Source organism: Psammomys obesus, unplaced genomic scaffold, assembly GCF_907164565.1.
Source record: "Psammomys obesus unplaced genomic scaffold, mPsaObe1.curated_primary_1811, whole genome shotgun sequence".
Taxonomy (NCBI): domain Eukaryota; kingdom Metazoa; phylum Chordata; class Mammalia; order Rodentia; family Muridae; genus Psammomys; species Psammomys obesus.
This window is the reverse complement of record NW_026593286.1, coordinates 40,563,305-40,580,241: the sequence shown is the minus strand read 5'-3', so window position 1 is coordinate 40,580,241 and position 16,937 is coordinate 40,563,305.

Below are 16,937 nucleotides of genomic sequence, written 5' to 3'. Positions count from 1 at the left end.
TGTGCGCTTTTTTCTTGTGTGTGTGGGGGGGGTTGTCTTTTTTCTTTTTTTTTTTTTTCAAAGACAAGGTTTCTCTGTGCTGTCCTGGAACTTAGTGAGTAGACCAGGCCGGCTGGGAACTCAGAGATCTGCCTGCCTTTGCCTCCCAAGTGCTGGGATTCAAGGCGTGTGCCACCACCATCCGGCATCGCTCTTCCTCTTGTGTGCTGGCTCCCACCCATATTGCACATAAACGTGACAAAAACTGTTCAGTTCTCCTTAATGTCTTCAGGGTTAAAGGCACACCATATCAGCAACCACATCCTCAGTGACAGAGAGGAGAGTTATGCTTCGACGGGCATAGACTTACAAGAGTTCCACTTGACCTTCGCTCAACTCTGAAGACTGTAAACTTTTCTTATTCAGCATGCCTGTAGAGAGCATGCACTTTTGACAGTGATTCTTTGCATTCCAAGATAGCCTATTTCACTACTGAATAGCAATAATTATCAGAGAATGTACTTTATAATGACCCAATACGCAATTCCTCAACACGCTGATGTTTCGGTTCTCATTGAATTTGTAAGCTGAGCTTTTTCTTTGTTCGTTTGCATGTTCATAATTGATTCTGTCTACAGGTATGTGATGAGTGTGTGTTGCATGCTGGGCTCTGTTCTGAACCTGGGGCTGCAGAAGTGAGAATAGAATTTGGTGTCAAATGAGCTTCAAGTACGTTTCAATTTAGTGGGAAAGTTAGAGAACAATCAAAAGTATGCAAATTTCTGTAAAATTACAGTGACGTAAAGAGGGGTTATACGATGGAATGTGTAGAGGAGTGAGCTCAGTGCAGAAAGTTAGGGGGACAAAATGACAGAGCTTGAGGTGATATCCGAAAGCCAAGGAGGAGGAGGAAATAATCAGAAAGAGAGGTGAGAGCTTCCAGAATGAGGGATTGGCCTAGGTAAGTGTTTAGGCCCAAGAAGAGCAACTAGTTTTCAATTTAAATGGAGTACTTTCAGATAGTCATTTAGAATATCCTATTCACAAACTCAGAAATTCCAGGGTGTTATTAAAAGCACATTGCTGGCAGTTTGATCATACTTGTAGAATGGCAGATTAAGGTCGGAGGGAGGAAGTGTTCTTCACGTTTCTGGTGAATAGTTTCATTGTTCTTTCTCAGGTTTCCCAGGGCCAGAGGTTTACAAGTTTTGAAGACTTTCTTTGGAAAAGAAATAGAATCCATACATAGAAAATTAGGTGTGGCTGTGACCTTGTTGTTTTAATAGTTTCAGGATAAACACGCCTCCTTCATCTACTTCCCGTCATGAGGTTCCAGCCACGGGGCTCTGGGCACACAACGACAGTGCTTTCGGGAGACTTTCTGGGTTGCGTGAAAATGTGGACTCTAAGTTTTCTTCAAAACCTAATATTTAGGTTCATCAAAACCTTGGCTTAGGTTTCAGGTCTGGTCCTGCTATCCCCACCCCAAACTGGCTCTGTAAAGAACTGTATAATAAACAGACAGCGGCGTGTTGTCTCTGTGTGTGTGGTGGTGAGTGGGTGTATCAGGGAGGCTGTGAATGAAATGGATTGCAAAGTTAAGTCTTGAGCCTCTCGCTGATTATTTTATTAGAGCACTTTTAGATCCTTGAATCAGAAGCAAAGAGTCTTACAAATAAAAGACGGGACGTGAGTGGTCATGCTGACCAAGGGCATCTACAATCCCACCTCCTGGACCATCTGCTCACACACACTACACCGCCTTCCTGTGTTCAGGGCACGCTGGGGAGAAGGGAAGGGTGGGGCTCAAAGTACACACAGGCACGTGGTGCACTCACTGCTGGAAGGAAAGGGCATATCGCAAAGATTCCCACCCCACAAACAACCAAGGCAGAAGCCCCAAAGCCAATTACAGCCTGATTCATCGTTCTAAGCCTAGAACAATACAACAGAACACCAACAGTGGCGCTGCGAATGAGCCAGCGCTCCGGCATGTCCGGCACGGCTGTCTGGGCACATTATAAAGCTTGCAGCAAACTTTAATTAAAGCTCAGGGCAGGGGAGTTACGCGGCCAACGTCCTTGCTGGTCTGTTCACCAGAGGGGTAAAATCAGGTGACGTTAAGTGGTCAATTTATGGACACCTGGTCATACTCCTCAGTGACTGCTTTTCCAGTCTGTCAGGTTTTCTGGAATCTGGTGAGCAACCTCTGCTCGGCTCCAGCCTCTGCTTGCTCACAGGTTCTCAGGTCTGGAGCTAATGTCAATCACGTCAGCTCATTGCCCTAGGCTTGGCCAGGCCATGCTTAGACTTGCTGGCCTATTTGGGATTCAGTGCGCAAAAGGTGTTTCTGAGCCCAGAGGTAAGGGTCCAGGAGCCTGGGAGACTGTCTTCTCGTACCCACCGGGTGTGCTATGGACATAGGAATGGTATTTTTCAAAGAGACAATTCACTTTGCAACGTACTCTGAGTGGGTCTAAGTGTGTTTTGCCTTAACACTGAGGAGCAGGTAAAGAAACCTTTTTACTATTAGTGTGTTCTTAGGAACCACCCCTACTTCCAAGAAGGCAGCACACATCTGGGGCTAGGAAGGAAGTACAGAATACAGTGTCCCTGAGGACATATGAAACCTCAGAATGTCTCTGTCTTATATGTCCCCCGCCCCACCCATATTTCTGGAGTGTCCTAGCTTTGCATCCAAGGAGGAGGGGCTGTCTAGTTAGCTCAGGCTGTCTTGGAACTTGGCTAAATGCTAAGGAAAACAGACTGGCCCCAAACTCACAACAGTCTGTCGGCTGAGATCAAAGGTGTGTGCCACTGTGCCTGGCTGTCTTACACTTAAAAAAAAAATCGTTATTCAAGTAACAATGTCTTTCTCTTTTCTCCTCCTCCTGTCTCTCCCGCCTCTCCTTTGGTGTCAGCAGATACCTTGCATGAATCAAAGCACATTTTTTTTTTTTTTTTTTTTTGCAGAGCTCAAGAATCTCTTCCTTTTTCTTCTGTGATTTGGTACTGCAGTACTTGGAGGAGACCTATAAGCAATATTGCCTACAGGTGAAATGAAAGAGCGATGCTGAAAGACGCAGGCTTGGCATGGGGAGCCTGAAGAGGTGTCCTCTATGGCCTGAGAGTGTCAGGACTCTACACCGTGAAGGAAAGCTGCCTGTGGAGGGCATTAGCCTGCCAGGGCTCTGGAAGTGACAGCTTAAATGACAGAAATTGATTCTTCTCACGATTCTGGAAATGAAAATTTCAAGATCAAGGTATCAGTACGTTCATTTCCTTGAAGACTCTCCTTTTGCTGGTCCCTTGCTCTTCCTTTTGCGCATGCCCGTGTGTGCTCCCTTCCTAGTGCAGTGGAGACGACCCTTCTGACTCTCTTGCTTAGAGACCCAATCCAAATACGGTCTTATCATGAGGGGATCCAGGCTCCAGTATATAAATTCAGAGAAGAGAGGACAAACTTCAGCTCATGATCATGCTACTGTCAACTCCTTGTTGATCTCAGACTTGAGCAACTGCAAACTAGACCCTGCCTGAGCCTGCAATGCAGATTCAGAGGTAGACTGCAGAATTCACTGGCATTTAGCTGCTGCAAGCCCCCCTCTTTACAGACTGCTCACTACAAATATTAGAATAAGCTATGGCTACGCTATCCTGAACAGGTCTCCTCTCATCTAGACAAGCCAAGCTGGGAACCCTGAGTTACTACCCATCAGAAGGAAGCCACGCTGCTACGGGCAGATGAGCTGTGAAAGGGACCTAAGTGCCAAGGGGACAGTGGAAGGATCATAGGAACGCAACCCTTCTGTGGTGGATCTCGATCTCATGGGACAAGACCCCATAGTCAGCACACTAAAAAAAAATTAATATATATATATATATATTATATATATTATATAATATATATATATTTATATATATATACTGAGAGTAGAAGGCTGTGGAGACATTTCCACTTAATACGTAAGTAAATTTGTTTTGCCATTTGAAGGAGAGACTCTTTTGAGTAATTTATCTACACCAACTTAAAATTCCCCAGCTCTTCGAGATAAATGTTTATTGGTTCTACTGGGAAATCATGAGGATTTTTCTATGGTTCTGATCTGTAGGCTGGGGCTTTCCTGCCATGTTGTAGGTTTAGATGTAGTTCCCAGAGGAGGTTAACACACAGGCTCTGGAATTCTCCAAGTGTGCTTACATCTTCATCAAGACCTTTAATTTAAGCCACAACCTGTATCATGTGCTGTGAGTTAATATTTCAGCTGCTTCTGTAACCTTTTATGATTAGTGCAGTAGGGTCCACTGTATCTTGTGTGCACGTGTTAAAAATAGGCATAGAGTCAGTGGAAAGGCTTAAAACATGCCACAATGTTCATTGCCCTATTTTGGTATGACTTTGTGTTTTAGGGCACTGAGAGTATGAAACATGCCATCAGCATGGACATTTCTCAGCATGGAGAGGCCTTCACCGGGGCAGTCAGCTCACCTTCCTCTCAACACTCTTCTGGTTTGTGTTCTGTGCCTCTGACCACCTTGGTCTCCAACCATAGTGACAGGAGAAGCTGTTTAGGTCATCTTAGCGGACAGTGACCTTATTTCCCAGGCTGCTTTTCACCACAAATGTCAGCCATGGTGTCAAACCCAAGGGTACTCCATAGCTTTCATTTTCACAAGCAAGAAAATATCTAGCTACATCTCTACCTTTTTTGACTTTTTGGGTCATCTGTGGTTTTGGCAGCTGCATTCCAAAGTTACCCCCAGAACATTTCTACATGCAAATAAGTGATACCCAGAATGTTTTGCTACAGAACTTATGACTCATTCTTGGTTGTGATGGTACATGTTTCTGGGGTGCTGGCGTAAGAGAAGGCCTAAATACCTCCTGTTCCCAGGTAGAGACTATACCGAATGCAGAGGTGGGGACTGGTGGCCATAATTGCCTCTTGCTCCCTGAACAGACTCAGAGCTCCAGCACACCTGCAGTTCACGCTCAGGGCCAGTGAGCAAAGCCATTCTGTGAGAAAGACAGATAGGAGCTGAATGCTGCCTCCACTTGTTCAGGACAAACCTATAAAATATATGTACAAAAAGTTTCTCTTTCTAGTTTGCCTCCTGTCACCTTGTAACTACACAAGATATTGACAATGCCTAAAATGACATCAAAGTCATGGGTAACAAGTGAGTCATAAAAGGATCTATTCAGAATTTCTTTTTTTTCCCCTCTTTTCTTTTTTAATTTTAATTTCTTTTTACAATTTCTTCCTTATATGTTCCGATTGAATCATCCTCCCTCAACTCCTCCCAGCCCCACCCACCCTCCCTCTCTCTTTCTATTCAAAACTTCTTAAAGGTCCACTAACACAAAAATATTTAAAAATATTATAAAAGTTCTCGGAATTAGTGATGTATACAGGCTAACACTGAGGCCATAATTAAACTGATTAACTTCAATTTATTTTTTTCTAGTTTTTGTCAACTTGACACACACGCGTGGAATTTATGACTCAGTAATTTTTATTTAAAATGCAATAAAACCACCCCATCCTTCCTCCACTTCATTTCCCCTACAAAATTATATGCTACAGTCCTAATCCCAGTACACCACTCTAAACACCAAAATGAACAGGTCTAAGCCTTTAAAGAAAGCCTGAGGGTTTGTTTTACTCTGCCTCGCACAGTTTTTCATTTGCAACAGAGCCAAAAAATATTTGTCGTGCTAAATCCTGTTTGTGTAGTAGTTGAGAAATTCCTTTTTTTTGCACTACAGGTAAACATACTAATTATCTCACAAGAAAACTGGAGTAATTTCCACTCCAGATGAAGCAGAGAGGAAGTGGTGTTCCTGCCTGGAGAGATAAGGATTGGACGAGGGTGATGTCATGTTTGTTCATCCTTGCCACAGCAACGAGCCTCTGTATTTATGACAATCTTCTACAATGTCTCCTCCAAATGACAATGGCCTTCAAAGTTTTAGCCAGTTATAGCCAAAGTTACACACATATGAGTGTATGTTTCTCGTAGTTGAAGGGCAGGGAAAACTTGAGTCTTTGAAACAAAAGCAAAAGTTTGAGCTTACCTAGAATCCCAGTTCTTGAGCTCTAAAAATGAAAGCAATCTAAAAATGAAAGATCCACCTTGTACTGGGTGGTTGTGACACAAGCTCTTCTCATCAGAGAGGAAGGCGCTTTGGTTGAAGAGATGTCTCCATAATGTCCAGCTGTTAGGCATTTTCTCAATTAGTGATTAGTGGCGGAGGGCCGTGGTGGGTGGTGCCGTCCCTGGGCTGGTGGTGCTGGGTTCTGTAAGACAGCCAGCGGAGCAAGCCTGAAAACCAAGGCAGTACGCAGCACTCCTCCATGCTACATCAGCTCCTGCCTCTAGCTTCCTGTTCTGCTCGAGTTTCTGTCCTGACTCCCTTGTTCTGTGATGAACCAGTGTGGGGCTGTAAGCCAAATTAATCCTTTCCTCCACAAATTCCTTTTTGATCTTGGTGTTTTGGTGAAGCAACAGAAACACTAACTAAGACACACCTCTGAACCAACCAACCAACCAACCATTCAGCTAACTAACAACTAACATGTACTAATAACCCACCAGAACAAATTCACTAAAAGGCATTAAAAAAAGTGTATATATACATATATATGTATGTATGTATGTGTGTGTATTTATATGTGTGTGTGGGGGGCTGGAGAGGTGGCTCAGTGGTTGAGTATTCACTGCTCTTCTGAAGGTCCTGAGTTCAATTCCCAGCACCCACATGGCCAATCACACCTGTTTGATACCATCTTCTGATGTGCAGTTATACACACAGATAAAGTACCCATATACCTAAAATACATAAATTGAAAAAATTAAAAATATATAGGTGACAGTATGTGTTGATGAAGATGTAGAAAAGCATGAAATGTTCATTGAGGATATAAAATGGCACATCTATTTTGGAAACTATTTGGCAATTTCTTAAAAGGTAAACATTGACTTTACATATGACCCTACTAGTCTACTATTGGATATCTACCCAAGCTTCATGGAGACATTTGCTTTTACAAGCCAACATACAGGCATAGCATAGAAAGTCTGTTCATAATCGCCCTCAAGGGGAAGTAATCCAATGTCAATCAGCTGGTGAATACAAAACCAAAATGTGGTGTAGTAATACAATATAATACTCTACAGCAACAAAAAGCAAAGAGCTGCTGCTACAGGGAAAGTGGCACAAGCTCTGCATAGAATATAATTCCGTTCAGACGAAATGTCCTGGTGAGACAAATCTGTAAGAGACAGAAAATATAATAGGCCGGGGCAGGAACAGGGATTGAATGTAAAAGGGCACAGGACTCTTTTGGGGGTGACAGAAAGCAAATTTTATATAACTACAAATTTCCTAAAAACAAAAGAAGAAAAAAAATCACTAAACCACGTTCTCTAAAATGCCTATGTTAGTTATACCTCCAGAAAGCTTAAAACAAAACCAAAAACAAACAACAAAAAAAATCAACCAACCAGATAAAGGCCTGGATTGATTCTAATTAACTTCTGGCACTGACTTACAAATCCCAAAGGGACACAGTACGTCATACAGCTCCATCTTTCCCCCTAATTAGCAGGCATGAAAATTGGCTATCTTTTTGGAAGAAACAGGATTTAGGTTCCATAAAACCAAAGACACCTTGTCAGGTTCCTCACAGGCTCCTGCAGGCTCACCCATCAAGTGATGCCCTGTGGCCACTGCTTTTCCATTGTCTGCAGCAGGATATTCAAGAGGGATGCGCCTTTCTGATGTTTCTATGGGTGCTCCTTTCATTGTGACGCCAGGGAAGTTTCTTGCATGGAGATGAAAGGCCCATCTCTGTCTGAAGACAAGGCCTGTTAAACCAGAGCTGTTTTACCTTCAAGGATGAGGCCATTTCTTCATGTGATCCCCTTTACTAAAAGATCCATCCTCTTCTCAGACCCGGAGAAGAGGAAGAATGTTGCAGGATATTTGATCTCACTGTGAACTGTAAAAATCTGTTCCTAATTGTGGTGTGGCTCAGTCTTTGGTCCCAGAACTTTCTGTTTACTGTAAACAAGTACTTTCATTGTGCACATCTTTAATTCAAGAGCTTTCTGTAAACAGGGTTAAATAAAGTAAACCCTAGGTCAAGAGGCAGAGTAAGCTACCATATTGACAGGAAGTAAACATGGGGGAAGAATCTAAGAGTGTTAGAGGAAGTCTGGAAAACAGATAGGGAGAGATGCACAGGAAGAAAGGAGGCACATTGAGTTGAAGGGTATTTAGGACATCGTGGAGAAGGAGAAAGGGCTTTTTCCTTCTGGGACTTGACTGAGTAGGAAGTGCTTTTTCCTTCTGGGATGTCAGCTGCATAGGAAGATCAACTACCTCTCTGAGCTAGCAGGCTTTCACCCCAGCATCTGGCTCCTGAGTCTTTATTGGTAATTGAACATTTTGGAATTTTCATTCATTATAACAACAGAAGAGACCCATTAGGAACCCTTTGACATTTAACTTGGTCCTTTGAGAAGCGTCCTGGAGCCTGGCCCAGAACAGGTAGAGAAAAATGGTAGCTACTGTGTGAGAGCCAGGCAGAGTCTGTGGAGCAGTGACTTTGGTAAAGAGACTGTTGGTGTTTTCCAGCTATAAGGAAGAAAACAGTTTTTCCTATCAAACTAAAAAAAGTAAACAATGTAGTATGTATACCCCATTCTAGTTTGGGGAACATAGTAAACAGCCTGAGAGTCTATGGGTATGAATGTGGGCGCCTTACCTCCAGTGACGCTCTTGAGGCTGGGCTATCCAGCAGTCTAATTCTTCTGCCTGTGTCCCCAGCTAGTTTTCTCTCTTAATGTCTCTTGACTCCTTTGCCTGTACCTAATCTTTCAAAATGTGTGTGTGTTTACCGTTTTCGTTTAACTTCACTTTTTCTTATTTAATTGTGTCAAGAACACTTTTTCAGTGCCCTTGTACCTACCTGTATGCTAACATGTGAAGTGTTAAGGTCATGTGGTGGTGTGAGTGAGAAAGACCATTGTAGGCTCATATATTTGAATGCTTGCTCACCAGTTGGTGGAACTGTTTCGGAAGGATAAGGAGGTGTCACCTTGATGGAAAGCTATGTCAGTGGGGTTACGTCTTGAGGTTTCAAAAGTCCACGACTATACTCTCTCTCTTTTTCTTTCTTTCTTTCTTTCTTTCTTTCTTTCTTTCTTTCTTTCTTTCTTTCTTTCTTTCTTTCTCTTTCTCTCTCCATCCCTCCTCCCCCTCTTCATCTCCTTTTCCCTGTCTGTGATGGTTTGAATAGATATGGCCCCAATAGGTTCATGTATTTTAATGCTTGATCCATGGTAGTGGCACTATTACGAGGTCTGGCTTTGTTGGAGGAAATGTGTCACTAGGGGTGGGCTTTGAGGTCTCCCATGTTCCAAGTACACCTGGTATGGCATAGTCAAGATGTAGAACTCTCTGCTCCTTCTCCAGAACCATGTCTGCTTGCATCATGTTGATAACGGACTAAACCTCTGAAACTGTAAGCTGGGCCAAATGAAATGTTGCCTAATGAATGTTGCCATAGGCACGACATCTCTTCCTAGCAGTGAAACCCAAACTATGACAGTCTCCCTCTTCCCACCTCATCCTGCTCCTCTGCTTCTACTTGCTGATCAAAATGTAAGCTCTCAGGTACTGCTCCAAAGTGCATTCCTACCTGCCATGATTCCTCCCGTGATGGTCATGGACTCACCTCTGAAACAGTAAGCTTCCAATAATTTCTTCTCTTCGTTATCATTATTCATACCATTATTCATGGTCCGCTTTTCATCTACAGGAAGTTATCTAAGACAGGTTGGGACATTGCTGTAAACTGTAAACTCTAGGCTATCCTGGGCTACAGACGGACCCACAGTTTTGACAAATTTTGAGTGCCTGACACAGTATTGTCAAGTTTTTGGTGTTGTGGTTGATTACCAGGTCTCTAGAACTTTCATTCTGTGTAACAGATACTTCACACCCGTAACAGTTCTGGTTCTGGCAGCAGCCATTCTATTTGGGTTTTGCTATTGTTGTTGTGGTATTTTGTTTGTTTGTTTTTTGAGTCTGGCATTTTAGATATTCCTATGGAGCCTTGAGGTGTTTGTAATCCTATCACAGGCAGATGCCACTAGTGTCTTCTAGATCCATCCGTGCTGTCTGTCATAAGTGCTAAGATTTCCTTCTTGGTGTGTTCAATAACATTCTGTTGCACATTCATGCTGCGTTTTCTTCACCCATTGTTTTGGCTAATATTTAGGTTATTTGGCTACTTTGCTGTTCTTAGTAACACTACTATGAGTAAGGGAATAAAGGAAATGGCTCTTTAGACTCTGTTTTACCTGTTTTGGATATATACACCAAAGTGAGATTGTTCAGTGTCTTAGAGAAGTCTACGTACTATTTCCCACAGAAGCCACTCCGCTGTGCAGTCCCGTTAGGATCGTACAAGGGTACATATATCCATATTCTTGCCAACACTAGTCCTTCTGAAAAACAGAAAGCTGTCTTAACCGGTGTGAGGTGCTATCCTGTGGTGGTTTCGATTGGCATTTTCCTGATGATTTATATTCATCCTTCTAGTTCAACTTGTTGGCAGTGCCTGGAAGACAGCAGTAGCTCACCAAGTCGCTTTTGAGTGAGGAAATTAAGCCATAAGTAACTCCACACTCAGGCTGAACACACTTGACGATCCCACATGTTTCAAAAGGAGGAAACAGGATGTCTGTGACACAAAAGTGAAAGCCCTGACCTGGTGGGTTCTCATTCTTTTGTTTTCATATTAGGAAACTACTTTAAAAGTGTCTGAGAGTTGAGGACTTTGGGTAAGTTCACCACCGTGAGAAGAGCTGTGTCTTTGGAGAAATGATATTTAAGTATTTTGGACATTTTTAATAAAAATTGCTGTGCTAAGTTCTTACAATCCCAGTGTGTTCTTGAGCTTAGCCCAGGGGTAGCTTTGTTTTGATCCTTCTTGCCCTCCACAGCTACCCTAAGCCACCCTCCTCATAAGCCCCAGATTTTTGTTGTTTTGTTTTGAGGCAGGGTTTCTTTGTGTAGCCCTGGCTAGAACTTGCTCTGTAGACCAGGCTGGCCTTGAACTCACAGAGATCCACCTGCCTCGTGAGTGCTATATTAAAGGCATATGACACCACTGCCTAGCCCTAGATTTATTGTAGATAGTAATTCTTTTTGACAGATACTTGTTTTCCCTCTGTTCTTTAAATTCCCATAAGCCTTTGCACCTGCCTACCATAAGTAGGCAGCTGTTCTACCTCTGTGAGTCCTCACCTCTCTCTAATATTTCTGAGTTCAGCATCTTGTATTCTCTGTGGAAACTAAACTTCAGTTTCATATTTGTTTACATGGATAAAAAAATAATAAAAACATTTGCTTAGCATTACGATACTTTGTTAGGTAACAGAAGTGCTGACAAAATGGTTTTGTTTTCAGTTTATTATTGTTATTATTATTATTATTCGCATGTACCATGCTACATGTGTGGAGGTCAGAGGATAACTTTATGAAGTCAGTATTCTCCCTCTATATTACCTGGGTTCCAAGAATCAAATTCAGGCCATTCAGGCTTGATTAGCAAGTAACTTTACCCACTGACTTAATGCCCCAGGTCCCCAAATGGCATTTGGTTGTTTATGAGACAGGATCTAATTGTGTAGCCCTGGCTGGCTTGGAACTCATGTGTAAACTAGGTTGGTCCCAAACTCAGAGAGATCCACCTGCTTCAGAGTACTTAGATGCTTGGTCCCAAATGTGTTTTTTTAATGCCATTGCACATTTCAAAATAATTTCACTAGAAACTGATGACTATGCATAGTTCTGTCATTCGGTTTTAAAACAGAGCTTTTTTCCTCGAAGTCTGTCATCAACTTGACAGACAAAGTGTTTTCAGTTGACTGTGGTTACCAAAACAATGGCTGATTCCAGGAGAAAAGGAGAAGGGGGTGGAGAAAGTTTGCTTCTCATTGTTGCTATGAAAAGAGTAAGCAGTATCATACTTTTGTGGATGACAGTTAGGAGATCTTTTGCCCTATATTGATAAGTCCTAGTAAATATTATTTTACAGCAACAAGAAAGGCTTACAAAGTCAGCCTGGGCTTTGTTAGTTTTATTACAACTGTAAATAATTTTAATAGAAGGCTTTTCTGACACCAGCCTTTTACCCATGTCAGCATGGGCACTTCTGGGAGGACCATAGCTTCCTCTCTGCCTGAATGTGGCATATGGGAAGCAACGTCACTTGGGTGGTACTTGTGTGTGGGCTAGATTGTGAATCCTGACGGTGGTGATAAGTGCGTATTCTAGAATAAGTCCCATGTCACGATCCAGTAGTTATGTCGGCCAACTCCCTTTTAGCAGTATCCCGGCCGCTCGGAAGCAAGACTAGTTTCTAGAAGCTGATTGATGACCTACCAGGGTGGGAAGGCTATGTCATCATGCTTGGGCTTAAGGACCAGGAGGGAGAGGCCTCAACATGGGCCTTAGCACAGAACTGCAATGTTACCGACGGGAGAGATCTCTCACGTCTACATCTTGAGGTCAAGGGAAGAAGGATGAGGAGAGAGAGGTAGCTGAGCTCATCATGGCTTCACTCCAAGTTCTAAGGCCTGTCACCAGGAAACTTGGATGTTTATTTGCTTACATCACTGACATTTACTCTAGTGGTCTTGGGAAGGGCTGGCTCTATTTTAAAATCTCCTTCAATGGGGTGGGGTAGCTAAACGGTTAAGGTGGTGGACTGCTCAAAAACCTCCTTCTTACTAGAGGGCAAATGACATTATCAAATGAGGCATAGAGTTCTTGAGGGTAAAATACATGAGAATACTGTGGGTCTTGCAGGGGAATAGGACCCCTGATGTTGCCCAGAGGCTCTTCATAATAGGATTGAGCCTGGAAATGGAAGTTATAGGATCATCTTTCTCCTTATGTGGAGCTCTGCTAGGTCCTGAATGCCACTGGGTTCTGCTCCCTGGAGAGTTTACCTCTGTTCCCAAGCAATCTTCTTCTAGACATGGCTGGACCTGGAGAGTGCAGCATGGCTTCTATCCCTTCTTCCATCCTGGATGCAGCAGCATCCTTTAAAATTGATATGAGAAGGAAGCAAATAGACAAGGCATTTTCGCTACCTAAAGATTGTGTTTGGGCTGCTGGGCTTGCATTCCTCCCTTAACAGATGAAGCTGAGGTCCCACGCTAAGCAGCAGGTGCTGTGGCCCCCTGGGTCATAGCATACATTTTGAGGGAACATTAGGCACTTTGGATTCTTTAAAATTCACTTGCTTTGAGTCTGTGTTTCAGTCTTGACTGATTGTGAGATGCTGACCTATTACTTCCTCTTTCCCTCCTTAGGATTTCACGTTTTTTAAAGCTTTCATGACCACGGAGAAAAGTGAATATTTTCTACCCACAATTAGGCCTATCCTCTTCACATTTTCTCTCTTCCCCCTTCCTCCCTCCTCCTCTCTGGATGTAGTAGCATGTATAGTAGTTTAGTTCTTCCTAATTTGGGGGGAAAGTTTCTTTCCAAAAGATTTTTTTTTAATATTTTAGGGCGCTTTCTGAATTTTTCATTTTGAACTAACTTTAGACCCAATCGCAGCTGTAGCTGTAGAGCAGCAGCCGTGGGTACCGGCTTCTCCTTGTCTTCTTTGTTGAATACATTTGTGAAAGTCACCCAACATCCTCTTTTTGGAACAAGGCCCATGGAGTGGCTTTATGTGGACCTCCAGGTGTTGTATGCCTCAGAGCAGACAGCTTAGAAATGACTGATAGAGACGCTGCAAGCACTGTAAGATTAGAAGAGTGACCTCACTGAGAACTGAACAGACCCAGGCTCTTCCAGGGACTTGCTCAGTCTTTTGGTTACAAGAAGAGAAACTCAAGACTTCAGAAAACTTGCCATTAGGACGATATGCTTAAAATCCCAAACTGATGGAAACTGACTTTTAAAAATATTAGCGCTTATATACTGAGCTGCCATGGGCTACATCTGTGCAGGGGTCTTAGGTTATCTCCATGCATAGTCCTTGGTTCTTCTTGGTTCAGTCTCAGGAAAGACCCCTGTGCTCAGATTTTTTGGTTCTGTTGCTCTCCTTGTGGAGTTCCTGTCCTCTCCAGATCTTACTGTTTCCCACTTCTTTCGTAAGATTCCCTGCACTCTGCCCAAAGGTTGCCTATAAGTCTCAGCATCTGCATTGATAGTCTGCAGGGCAGAGCCTTTCAGAGGTCCTCTGTGTCAGGCTCCTGACTTGTTCCCTCTTTTTTCCTTCTTCTGAAGTCCATCCTCTTTGCCTTTCTGGATAGGAACTGAGCATTTTAGCCAGAGTCCTCCCTCTTGATTAGTTTCTAGGAACAGGGACTGTCTCTGACATAATCTGATTGGCCTGTTCTTTGATCACCTCCCCCTGAGGGGGAAGCAGCATTACCAGGCCACAGAAGAAGACAATGCAGCCACTCCTGATGAGACCTAATTGACTAGGATCAGAAGGAAAGAAAAGAAGACCTCTCCTATCAGTGGACTTGGGGAGGGGCATGCATGCAGAGGGTGGAGGAAGGGAGGGATTGGGACAGGAGGAGGGAGGGAACCACAGGGAGGATACAAAGTGAATAAAATGTAATTAATAAAGAATTGAAAAATATTAGCGCTTATCTTCAGCTATGAGGATGGGCTGTGTGACTCTAAGCGCTTCCTTTGTCTCTGTCTAAACTGTGTTTCCACTACTTGTGACTCTGAATTTGCTCTGACCAATGGAATATTTGCTGGATTTATTTATAAGTGAAACATCAGTGCTTTACATGATAGTTTCTGTTGGGGGTTAAAAAGCAGCATGGCATGATCTGATTTCTTTTTAGGGCTCAGGTGTATATATATATATATATATATATATATGTGTGTGTGTGTGTGTGTGTGTGTGTGTGTGTGTGTGTGTGTGTATCTGCCAAGCCATGGAGATCATGCGAGTTCAGAGAACAGCTTTTGGAAGTTGGTTCTGGGACTTAAACTTACATTATGAGGCACTGGGCCCCTTACTATACTGAGTCATCTCTCTAGCCTACTCCCTATCCTCTGTACATGGCTTCAGGGGACTGGGATCAGGCCCTCTGCTGTCAGGACCAGCTTACTGACTGACTGAGCATTTCTGCAGCCCATTTCACTCCTCAGAGTTGCATAGCATTACTGACATACCAGAAGAAAAGGAAGAAAAATTAAATAATAAAATAAAGAGAAATGGGAAAGTGCATGAAAATTGTGTTTTAGTAGATTCCTCTGTTAATTTTTTGTCAATATACTTTGTTAATTATGTAGGTTGTTCCAGGTATATGATGTTGCTTTATAAAATTTTCCTCTAGTTTCTGAAAGCATAAACAACTGGCAAAGCGAGCCAACTATAAGACTTAAACAAAATATTTAAGATGCATAGAAAGCTACAAAGTTACCTTATGATATATATCTGTATTTAATATATATACTCTATAATTATGATTAATATGTAATTATATTAATTCCAAAGTTAATAGCACACAGAAGAAACTCAAATGAGTTCAGCCATTTCATGTAAGTATTACTTATAAATGTTGTTCTGTTGAACAAATTAGTTTGTTCAATTGAAATAAAATTGAAGGTAAACTGCCAATACTTTGTGTTTGGCCAAATTGTATTTGGTGAAGTTTAATTGGGGCAGCTTGTTCTGAGTAGAATCATCTGCTATGGTTTGTGAAAGTTGAGACTTCTTGGCACTGCCTCTTCCAGCTTGATGTGTGACAATTCACAGAGGTTCGGGGGGGGGGGTGGTGAAACTGATGCTCTCCTGAGCCAGGCTGCCTTCTGGAATATGTCCGTTTGATACACCATCCCACCCTAGGCTTTCAAGCACAAGTAAGAACCGCATGTGAGTACATTCTGCGTGTGAGTAGATTCAGTAACAAGTGCATGCAGGTTGACCAGATGGAAACTGGACCAAAAACAAGCCCTTCTCCACTTCATTCCTCCGTGTGGCCTGTTAGTATCTTTGTGTAATGAGGCTGACAGAGAGATGGGACTTTCTTGCTCTGACTCATTCTTATCTAAGGAAAGAGGTCTTATGATCTCACCTAACATGCAAGTTTCTCTGAACTGTCTTTGTAATGTCCCTGAGAAGAAAGCACTGGTGAACAGACTGTTCCTGTCAATTGACACGCTTGCCTGCAATGGGTGGGAAGATTCTGGGCCAGCATGAAACTGCAAGGCCACGTTCAGCACTCTTCCCTCTGTATTATCTTCTTGTAATGTACTGAGCAGACTTTTTCTCTGTTGACTAATTCAAGTATCATAATAGTCACATAGGGTCCACATTGAACTTTGACTCCAGTTCCATGTTTATGCCAATTAAATATCCCCAATAACCATTCAGTTTTATCTCTTACAATTCTTGACATTTCTTAAAGTGATCTGCTCCAAATCTGAACCACTTGCAGATGCTGCTTCCAAGCCAGAAAAGTTATATTTAAAGATCAGCAGCAGAATAGCATATGTCCAGCAAGTACTCTGGTTTGCTTCTAGTGTCCACACTTTCTCTTTTCCCCAGGGCATTTCAACTAGGCCTGCACTGGTCCCAGGAATTCTAGACCCCAGGCCACTGGTAAGTTTAGGAGAGGGTAACTGTGGGCCTGGAGGAGGTAGCCATCTGGGAAACAGTTGCCTTTCTCCTGAGAAAGGCACAGAAGTTGCTACCGTCTCTCCTTTGTTGGAACCCTGATGTGTCTTTCTGTGTCATATTGCCACCAGCTGGAGGGGAGAACCCAACCGTGGGGAGGAAACAGAGTTAGGGAACAATAAATTCCTATACTGAAGCTCTCACTCATTATTTGTAGCTGAAACTGTCCTAAGAGTGAACACGCACTGAAGTTTATGTACATATGCTATATGTACA